Source organism: Cebus imitator, unplaced genomic scaffold (assembly GCF_001604975.1).
Source record: "Cebus imitator isolate Cc_AM_T3 unplaced genomic scaffold, Cebus_imitator-1.0 Scaffold107, whole genome shotgun sequence".
NCBI lineage: Eukaryota > Metazoa > Chordata > Mammalia > Primates > Cebidae > Cebus > Cebus imitator.
In genome coordinates, this window is record NW_016107422.1 from 475,193 (window position 1) to 485,558 (window position 10,366).

The following is a 10,366-nucleotide window of genomic DNA, read 5'->3' on the forward strand; positions in this document are numbered from 1 at the left end:
AGGAAAAGCTCAGTGCTATGGTCCTCTTGGCTTTCAGAGAGAAGAAAGACGCCAGGCCATAGCTCATGCTGACAAATCAGAAGACATCCAAAGGAGCCCAGAGAAGTCTAGAGATGTGTTCTATGATCAACAAGGGGATGAACTGAGGAGATTTAGCCTGAAAAAGAAAACAGTGGGGGAAGAGTAAGGTGGGGGCTGAATAGCTGTCTTTGGAATGACAGTATGTTGAAAGTCAATATTACTGTTTTAGCTCTAGAGAGCAGAACTATGGCCAAGGGGAGGCATATTTAATTTCATGCAAGGAAGCAGCCTCTAACAATTAACATCAGCTATAGTGGGTTGTTAAAGCCTATCACTTTAAGAGGTTTGTTAGTTTCCTGACAATGCAAGAATTGAAACAGAAGCTACAAGATCATCTGAGCTGTTGTGTTAGGGATTCCTGTGGTGGGAGGAAGGTGGGACTGAATGATTCAAGGTCTTTTCCATGATTCATTTGTTTAGGGGAGGCACCCATGACATTCTCACCTCACCCACGCCTACTAAGACTCTGAAATCAAGCTTTAATTCAAGGGTTTGACTACCAACTCAATTCCCCACATATATAGACTTTATGGATCTTTAAACTCCTAGGTTTATTAATGGAAAATTCTGATATCTTCCCCAGGGATGTGTAGATCCAAATGGGAGCCAGCCCCTTTCTTCCTTAAAGGGACACACTTACCAAGGGATGGTAGAAACCTTCACTTACAAAGTCCTCCTCCAACTCTGTCTCTGAGATTTTCTGTTTTTCTCTCCTTTCTCCATACCCACACCCAGAGTGATTCCCAGCAAGTGCTTTGGAAAGGTTAATCTTGGGTCTCCATACTCTATAACACCATCATTGCAGGACAATCAAGTGTACTTTCAGCTCAGCCCTAGAAAACAACTCACAGTAGTGTCCCTGCTTATTGGATTAGTGAACCTGTCCAAGGTCTGACTCTTTCGCAGAAGTAGTCCACAGCCCTTTAATCAGTAACGCCAGGAAGTGTGCTGAGGAATACCCATATCCTTCTGTCACCAACCAGGCGTCATGCTCATCTTCTCTCTACCTTCACTGTGCTATGCTCTGACCAGGACACAGACCAAGTGCCCCCTGCCACCACCAACCAACAAAGTATTGTGCCAATGAACCCCTCGCCTTCTCCTCAGGAGTCTTAGTGCTGGTTTAACAAAATACCTGGAACTGGGATTACTTATAAAGAACAAACTTATTTCTCATGGTTCTAGAGACTGGGAAGTTCCAGATCAAAGTGCCAGCTGGTGAGGGCCCTGTCTCTCTGCTTCCAAGATAGTGCCTTGTTGCTGTGTCCTCCTGAGGGGAAGAATGCTGAATCCTCACATGCGGAAGGCAGAACAGTAAGAGAGCCAAACACTGCTGCATGAGGCTCCTTTACAATGGCCTTAATCCCATTTATGAGGGAGAAGCCCTGCTGGCCTAATCACTTCTTCAAGGCCTCATCTGTTAATTCTATCACGTTGGCTATTAAGTTTTAATACCTGAATTTTGAAGGAGACACATTCAAATTATAGCATCAGGTATGTAAGGAACTTGGCAATAACCTAAATTTTTAAAATTAATCTTTATACACTCACTCTTCCTACACTACATAGAGTAGTACATGCAAATTAGGTGCTGAGAACTGTCCAGAGGGTCCTAAAGTTTACTTTCAAGCTAAACCTTGAAACTGAGTCTGGGTCACCAACATCATCAAAATTTGGGGTGAGCACCAAACCTAGCAGGTGCACCATCAGGAGTCACAGTGATGAGAGTTTCCATGCTCAGCGACTCTGAGCACAGACCTGGCAGGAGCAGAAGTGACTCTTCAACCCCATTTCTTCATCCACCAATGAGGAGGTTGATCTTGATGATTTCTGGAACTTCACCATGTTTAAAGTGGCACAATTCTATTATTAAAAGACACATTTTCTCCTTGGCCCCTTCTGTTTCAGGTGAAGAAATCTAAGTCCTGGTTGCTCAACTGACTTGGCCAAGCTCACACTGGTCGTTAGAGCCTGGTCTTCTGTCTCCTAGTCCTATCTCCATTGAACCATACCTCTCCTGAACCCTGGAAGCTGGATAGCCCTGGATTTTAGGAAAATGAACTGAAGAGGACACACAGCACACAATAAAAGGAGCCGTGAGTCAAATCCATGGGTCTCTTTGGCATAAGGCAGGCAGGCCCCTTAGTACAAAGTCCATACATAGCTGCCAATCTTTCACACTCCTTTCTTCTCCCACCATAGACCCCATTCAGAGCTCAAAGCAAGGCCCAAGGCAGAGGGAACTCCCTAGGGGGTCTCTGCTTGGAACTGTTCCAATCTGGGGACAAAAATAGCAGAAAGCCACTTACTTCTGAATTCAATGTTGCTATGATCCCTAGCTACCTCTGTGTGTTTAGAAGGAACACTGTGAGCTGACTTAGAGCCCTGGGGGGGGCGGGGGGTGGGGCGGCAAGCACTTTCTAAGTATTCCCTAAGCAACCCTCGGAGAACCCTTTGGGAATAATTATTATCTCCCAATGATGACTAAACTCATTCAGCCACAGGAGTGTTGAGTGCCTTGTTATGTTAACAAGGTGAAGTCAGTAGAAGAGAAGGTAGTCAGATCTTGAGTTCCACACCAAGAACTGCATGTTCAGTAGGTTCGTTTAATATAGTTTCCTAAGTGAAAGTCACTGATGGCTACTTGGCAATGGTCATTTGATAAAGTTCTGGCAAAGGCTGTTAACGCTTTTTTTTTTCTCTTTTTTTTTTGAGACAGGGTCTCCTTCTGTCTCCCAGGCTGGAGTGCAATGGCATGATCATGGCTCACTGCAGCCTTGACCTCCCAGGCTCAGACTCCTGAGTAGCTGGGACTACAGGCGCATGCCACCATGCTCAGCTAATTTTTTTGTATTTTTTGTTGAAATGGGGTTTCACCATGTTGCCCGGGCTGGTAACTTTTAAGGACAAAACAGGAGACATTGGATGATTAGAAAAATTACTCTGGAGGAGTTATGTTATAAGAGATTGAATTTGGGAGAAGAGCCCTTTTTTGCAGAGTTGTTTGTGCCATTAACTTTGATGATCTAATGCATCTTCGGTTTTTCCATGATCCAAGCCAAGACTGAAAATAATACAACCATGTGCAACTAACATTTTTTAGATACAGATAACTTGGAACACAGTCTGCCTATTGCTCTAAATGACTTACAAATTGTTCTATGTGAAGAACACCATGTGAGACTTCCAAATACCAGCCTAGGTGTCGACAAGTACCAAGTCAGGCTGATAGAAGTGACTGAACAGTTCACATTCCAGGAACTCAGCACTCTGAAATGTCTGCATGGTTCAGAAAGCCAGGAACTTTGTGTGTGTATAATATAAGCACACCGATAAGAATCATACCACAGTGGTCACCCCTGCAATGCTTCCAAAGCCCATTGCCAGGGGTAACCGAAGGAAGTGTTGAGATCTGATTGGCTGAGACACCCTTAGCTTATGTGAGTTATATAGTAAGCTACATGGAAGCGCAGCTATTCCAATACTATCACCAGTTTCCCTCCAAGCTTGGTCTATTTTGGAAATAGAAGTGAGATAATGAACAAAAAAGAACCAAGGAATATCGGAGTAGGAAGGGACCCCAGAGCTAATCAGCGCAGCCTCCTACTTCACTTCACGAGAAGTAAGCTGAGTTGCTATCTTAGGTCAAATATTCACTAAAAGCAGACCTGAGACAGGGATTCAGGTGCCCATGATTTATTGAGGGAATGCTCTTCAGGAAAAGCATTTGAGGGAGTAAGACAAGCAGTTTAAGGAAGAGGAAAGTGCTGGTTAAAGATGTGACCTCGGGAAAGTTTAGTCCAGGCCTGAAGGGCTCTGGCTGTAGGCTTCTCCCCAAAAAGTGGAGAGCTGCTATCAGCAGTGGATGGTTCTCAGAGAAAGGAACAGCTGTGAGCTGTTAGCACTCAGTGCCCACAACAGCTGAGAGATGGGTCCACGGACGGGCCCATGATGGGGATCGGGGTGGGGTCACAGTGGCTACTACAGCCCCAGAGAAATGCCTCATGCAAGGTGCTACAGGAAACTACAGCCCAAGTTTTCTGGGGCTCATTCACTACTCCTTCTACTGCACAAAGCTGCCTCTTCAGAGTTTTTTATTTTGTTCTGTTTTTTGAGTGTGTGTGTTTTCTCTTTTTTTCAGAATTTCAGAATCTGATTTCATTAATTTTATTTCCCTGAGGATTGGATGACTTGGTGAACTGTGATAATGTGGAAAGATCTGAGGCCATTTTTGAGTGCATCTGAAATAGCTAGATCCTTTTCATTATTTCTCAATTTAAACTTCATTTACTTTATAGCAAATAAAGTATGGTAAATACTAGACATGTCACAATGCTGCTTCACGCTAAGGCCTTCCTAGAAACTGTGTCACATCCACAGCACCTTCTGTAAATGAACGACCTGTAGCCAGACTGCAAGTAGGTGCCTGTCCCACGAACAAGCAATCTGTAGGTGAATTCTCTTCCTCTTTCATTTTGTTTGTATGTTTTGAACTTCAGGCAAAATAAATCAATAAATAAAAGATGTAAGCTGGGCAAATAAAATTTCTCAGAAGTATCAGAGAGTGAAGCAATAATTAAGGAAAGCTGAAAGGTAAACCTATAACCTATAGAGAGAGAAAGGGAAAGAGAGAGAGAGAGAGAGAGAGAGAGAGGAGACATGGTGGCTAAGATGGGCCACGTAGAAGCTGACATTCTAAGGAAGCATGCACTGAGTAATGAAGACTTTTGGTAGAGAAAAAAAACACTGGGTGGAGGATGAGGAGTCTGTCACCAGAGAATGGAGTGGAAACACAGAGATGGGGCCTCTGAGTCTATTAATGGCAGAGTTCAGTGAAGATCCATGGACTCTTCCTAAAGAAGTGGCATTTTGATAAGCCAGATCAAGTATTTGGAAACCTGATGAAGGTATTTGTCTACCAGAGCAGGACAGATATAAAGGTGGGAACACAGCTGCAGACAGGAGGAGGAGACTCAGCCGGAGAAGCTAGGGGCTGATGAAAGGCAAAGAACCCAGGAATTACAGCCAGGGTAACGAGTTGGGAGACCAGCCAGGTGGCAGAGCTCTCCCCAGGGGTATGGGAACAGACTGTGCGGTGATGTGGCACAGGCTTAAGGAAGTCAAAGTCAGGAGGCATGACATGGGCACAATGCCAGTCCCAGGGAGACTTGGCAAGAGCACAGTCCAGGCCAGGTAAGAGGGAGACCAATGAGAGGGGGGATGGAGGAAGGAAGGAGGGACCTGGTGGAAGCACCAAGTCCCGAGAGGCAGAGCAGCAGGACAGTTTCATGAGGCTCTCTTCTTGGTTACAGTTTCTTTTATCCTTTCTCAAGCTTGGCAGGCACTGGAAGGCTGGATGGAGTCTGACTCTCTAGGGGTTAACGGCAGCTCATCTTGTTATCTAAGCCTATGTTTGCTGAATATGCAAACGTTCCACGAGTATGGATCTTAAAAAACTATCAAAAAGAGCAAAGCTCCTATAGGGAAAATGTGTTATTAATCTTAAAAGTTCTTTTCATTTTTTTATGGCTGTTCTCCAATAAAACATGACATTGTGGTTTTGTTTATTTTAGAATACTATAGTTTTGATAAAGCCCAAATCCTTACATCAAATATATTCTTCAATGTCAAAAGGGCATGCAAAGATATGGTTCCTAATGAAAGATTTATCTTTTATCTGACAGTGATGATTTAGCTAGTGCTGATCTCTTCATCCTCTTTTCAGTTAAAAAAAAAAAAAAAAAGAAGTTGAACAAAATTACCTTTCTTGGAATAACAGCCCCTTTAAAAACCTGACTGCTTTGTCATTACCTCTGTAATCTCCCTTGGAGATCATGGGCTATTCATTTTCTCCCTGACTCCAATTTGCCTTTTGATATTTTTCTTTGGTCTGTTCAAACAGTCCCCCAATTGCCCAGCTCATCAGAGCGAGGCCTTGGTGTGAGCAGGAGCGTGTCATCCAGCGCTCCGCCAGCTCTGGGCCCCTCCGTGCACTGTGGAGGAGCTTTGAAAATGGTCTAAGCTCTTCTCGTTAAAGTTTCTCTAGCTCTTATCCCCGTGACATCTTTTATCTACGTATCATGTCAGAGGCTGCAGCTTCATGGTTCTTAAAAAAANAAAAAAAAAAAAAAAAAAAAAAAAAAAAAGCTAGCTATCAAGGCTTTAAAAAAAGGAAAATAAGAGAAAAAGAATGGATGGAAAGATGAGAGAATTACATGTGAATACTCAGGGCACCATGTACAGCTGGGAAGAGGGTTTCCTGCACGAGGGGGGCTGAAATTCAGCCAGTGTGGGTCTGCGTGCGCCTGGACAGGTGCCTCCTCCCACTTACACCAAGGGGCCATTTCTTAGCAGCTACCCCGGGTTCGTTTCCAGATGTTGAGTTGGGCCAGTGATGGATAAATATAGCGTTGCTTCTTTTTTCTGGTGTTTTCAGCTGTTCCTGTTGTCTTTGGTTATTTTTCTTTTCATTCCATCAGTGTGATTTCATCCCTAATGGCTCCTGTGGAAAGTTCGGCAGCCCGTGGCATCACAATGGGCTGAGGATGCATTGCACAAATGAGAAATCTTACACACCTCTCCCACTTCTCCTCTTACACAGCCCCTTGGAAATAAATTTCTCTCCGTGTTTAATCAGTGGTGCACTCACTTTGTCCTTACTAGATTTTGAATGCACAACCACATCCCACCTCATTAGTGACAAGAAAGCTGAACCGTCAAGCATGGCTTACACTCCAGGAGCGGGGTCTGTATTAGAGCAAGGTCCAGGATCCTCACACCAGCTGAGTTGGTTTTTCTTTTCTTTTAAGCTTTATTGATCTCCGGAAGAACTGAAGGTCTGTCGAAAAAGTGTGGGAATCAGCTCAACATACTAATTTATGTATTATTTATGCACTTAAAGAAGCCTAGACTCCCAGCAAGAAAGAAAAATGTGTGCAATAGAACTGCCACTGTATTCAACCCCAGCATCCAGAGCATTTCACACAGGCACTGTGAAATCTCATGGGGGAGAGTGGGATACGGGAAGCAAAGTGGAATTGGAAATCAGCCTGGGTTTGAGCACCACCTCCATCATGAGACCGGGGGCAAACAACTGCACCTCTCTAGGCTTCAATTTTCTCATCTCCAAAACAGAGAGAAATGCCTGTTTGCAGGGTTATTATGAGAATTAAATTAGAAAAGTAGTGCATGAATTTCGAAGTCATTACAAATGCCTGTTGTCAGTATCCTGTGTGAGGAGGGGCACATGTCAAGCTCCTGGGTTTCTTGTCACAGAAGCCTTTCCTGACCAAAGACTCCAGTGGGAAGAGGCAACTCTACAGCACTAAAGAATTCTCCTATCTTTACCAATAGGACACAGAGCAAAGACGTGCTCCATTAATTCAGGCCACAGCTAGCATGCATCTCTCTCTCTTTCTCTCTCTCTCTCTCTGTCTCTCTCTCTCTCTTTCCTCAACACCAACCAAAAAAATAAATAAATAAAATGGTCTCTCAGTCACCCAAGTACCATACAGCAGTAAGTCCACTATTTTCCTAATAACCACAGCCCAATAGTAATGGCCAGCCTGCCTTCCACATTCGGCAAGGAGAGCACTGGTCTGTGAACAATCCACTCTTGCCTGGTTCCTTGCTGTCACCAACATGATTGTTGAACTCTGCCCACAGCCTGAGATGTTCCCTCCACCCTGTGCTGGCCCTGTACCTTTGGTCCTGTGAGGGAGGATGGTCAACTTTAATGCCCAGCTCAGCGAATGCTGTGCACCCCTCTCCCCAGTGTGGGATCTAGGACAGCAGTTCTTAGCTCATCCTCCCTCCCTTCCTCCTCAGTCATCCTCCAGGATTCCAGGGATTTTCTGTCAGAATTGATTTATATAGCAAGAACTCTCTGACTCTTTCAATTCCCTATAATCTGCATTCCTGTGCCTCCAACCCCTAGAAAGCAGGAAGATTTTTCTTTTCAGCCTTTGAAATCCAGTGGTTCTCCTCCTGTTCAATACCCTGCTTCTAGCTATTTGAAACAGTCATCCTACGCTAGAACTCACTCCTCCCATCTAGCCATAATTTTGTGTCCTTTAACAAATCTCTCCCTATCCCTCCTTCCCCCAACCCTTCCCAGCTTATCCTCTGTTTTACTTTTTATTTCTATAAGATCAACTTGTTTTAGCTTCCACATACAAGTGAGAATATGCAGTGTTTAACTTTCTGTTCCTAGCTTATTTCACTTAATGTAATATCCTCCAGTTTACCCCATGGTGCCACAAATGACAGGATTTCATTCTTTATATGGAAGATTAATACTCCATTGTGTATATAGATCACATTTTCTTTATCCGCTCATTTGTTACCGGACACCTAGGTTGATTGCAGTTCTTGGCTATTGTGTATAGAGCTGCAATAAACACAGGGGTGCAGATGGCCCTTCAATATAATGATGCCCTTTCCTTTGGATAAATTCTCACAGCTCCCCTTCGTCCCACTCCCCTCCTCATTCTCCCCTCCCCACTCCATCCCCATGCCTACCTCATCTTCTCTCCTTCCCACCCTCATCCAAAAAGGACAAAGCTTCCTCTTCAGTTTCACTGCAGTGGTTTCATCTCTTGTGCAAAAGACAAGGTAAATCCTCAGCGAGACCTTTTACTACAGTTGCAATATTTATTGAAAATGTCTTATATGGGACAAACTCTGTGCTCAATAGTTTACATCCTTACCTCACTTAATTCTCACAACTACTTTATGTAAATATTACAAAGAGAAACTGAGATTCTAAGGGGTTAAATGACTCTTCCAAGGCCACACAGCTTGTAGACTCCACCACTTGTTAGAGCCCCTAGCCCCTGGCTGTCACCACCACACTACTGTCCCACATGTCTCACAACACTTACTCTGCCAGGACTTCCTAGCAGTTCTTAGCACATCTCACAAAATAACTCATTTCATCCTCATATACCCTATGAGGAAGGTACTATTATCATCCCACTTCACAGATGCAGAAACTGAGACACAGTGAATTTAGATAACTTTTCCAAAGGCCTACAGCTGGTAAGAGATGCAAACCCAGGTAGTCTCAGACCCTTCAGGTTGTATGGTTTCTACCTAGCCTAGCTCCTCCCAGAAGGAAATTCCCTCTCTCCCAGAACCCTGCTCCCAGCAGAGGACTGGTGATGTTGATGGGATCAGGTATGGGACAGTGGGACAGGAACTGTTGCATCTGTGTGGCCTGGGAATGGGGTTTCCTACAGTCCCCTTTCTGAGGAGATGGAAGCTGTGGAGCCAGGACCAGGGAGGAAACTGAGCCAGGATCTCCTGCTTGTGTGTGATGTTCCTGAGGCCCCGCCACAAATAGACTGTCAAAGTGCCCAAATCACACCTGAAACAATTCTTCTTTTGAATCATGTAGACTTCTAGATGGAGAGCCACCTATTAAAACACCTCTGGGAGCTGAATCTCCTCAAATACCACTTTAGCGGAGGTGACAACTGATGAGAGTTACAGTGTTTCTTTCACTGTTCTCCTCTCAGTTGCTCCAGTGTGCTGAGCCCAGAAATGGCTCTCCCTGGCCATCAGGAGTAGAGCTGAGGGCCCTGACCTAATGCTCAGGAAAGAGGGCAGCAGAGAAAGCTGACCTCAGAGCCAAGGCTGAATTGCCACGGTCAGGTACGGTAAGACAGCGACAAGGAAAGGAGAAATGTGGGCTGCCACCTAGAAGTCCCCTCCCGGGATGCACATAGCATTCCCTCATGGCACGTGTGTGTGTGCTGGCTGCAGTGGCCACTCTGAAACCTGTCCATCCTCCTGGCTTCACTTCTACACACCATGACAAACACTGCTTACTGGGAACCCCTGTGACTGTCTGATTGAGGAGGGCTCTTTTTCTGATCTTGGGAACATACTCAGCTGACACCTAGGGCAAGGTGGAAGAGCCAAGGAGTTAATGCCGCCAGAAATAGCCTGAACCAGTGATGAAAGCTGTTGAATCAATATTCCGGGAAAAGTCCTACACTGCCTCCCAACGTTCTCCCGCATGCCCCAGCTCCAGGTGCCTGGCTTTCACGCACCCTTTACTGGCTTCCTTTCTCATCTCACTTCCCTGCTCCTCTACCAGTGGCTTCTGGGCTGAACTCCCAGTTGAGCTACATGCACTCAAATCCTTGTTTTGGGATGTGCGTTAGGGGGTATTACTCTGGGTATTTAATTTCATTCAATTTTCCCTCCATATTTTGTCTTCTTGGCTGGCTTGAAACTGTTTTGCCACAGTTTATTCTTTTTTTTTTTTTTTTTTTTTTTT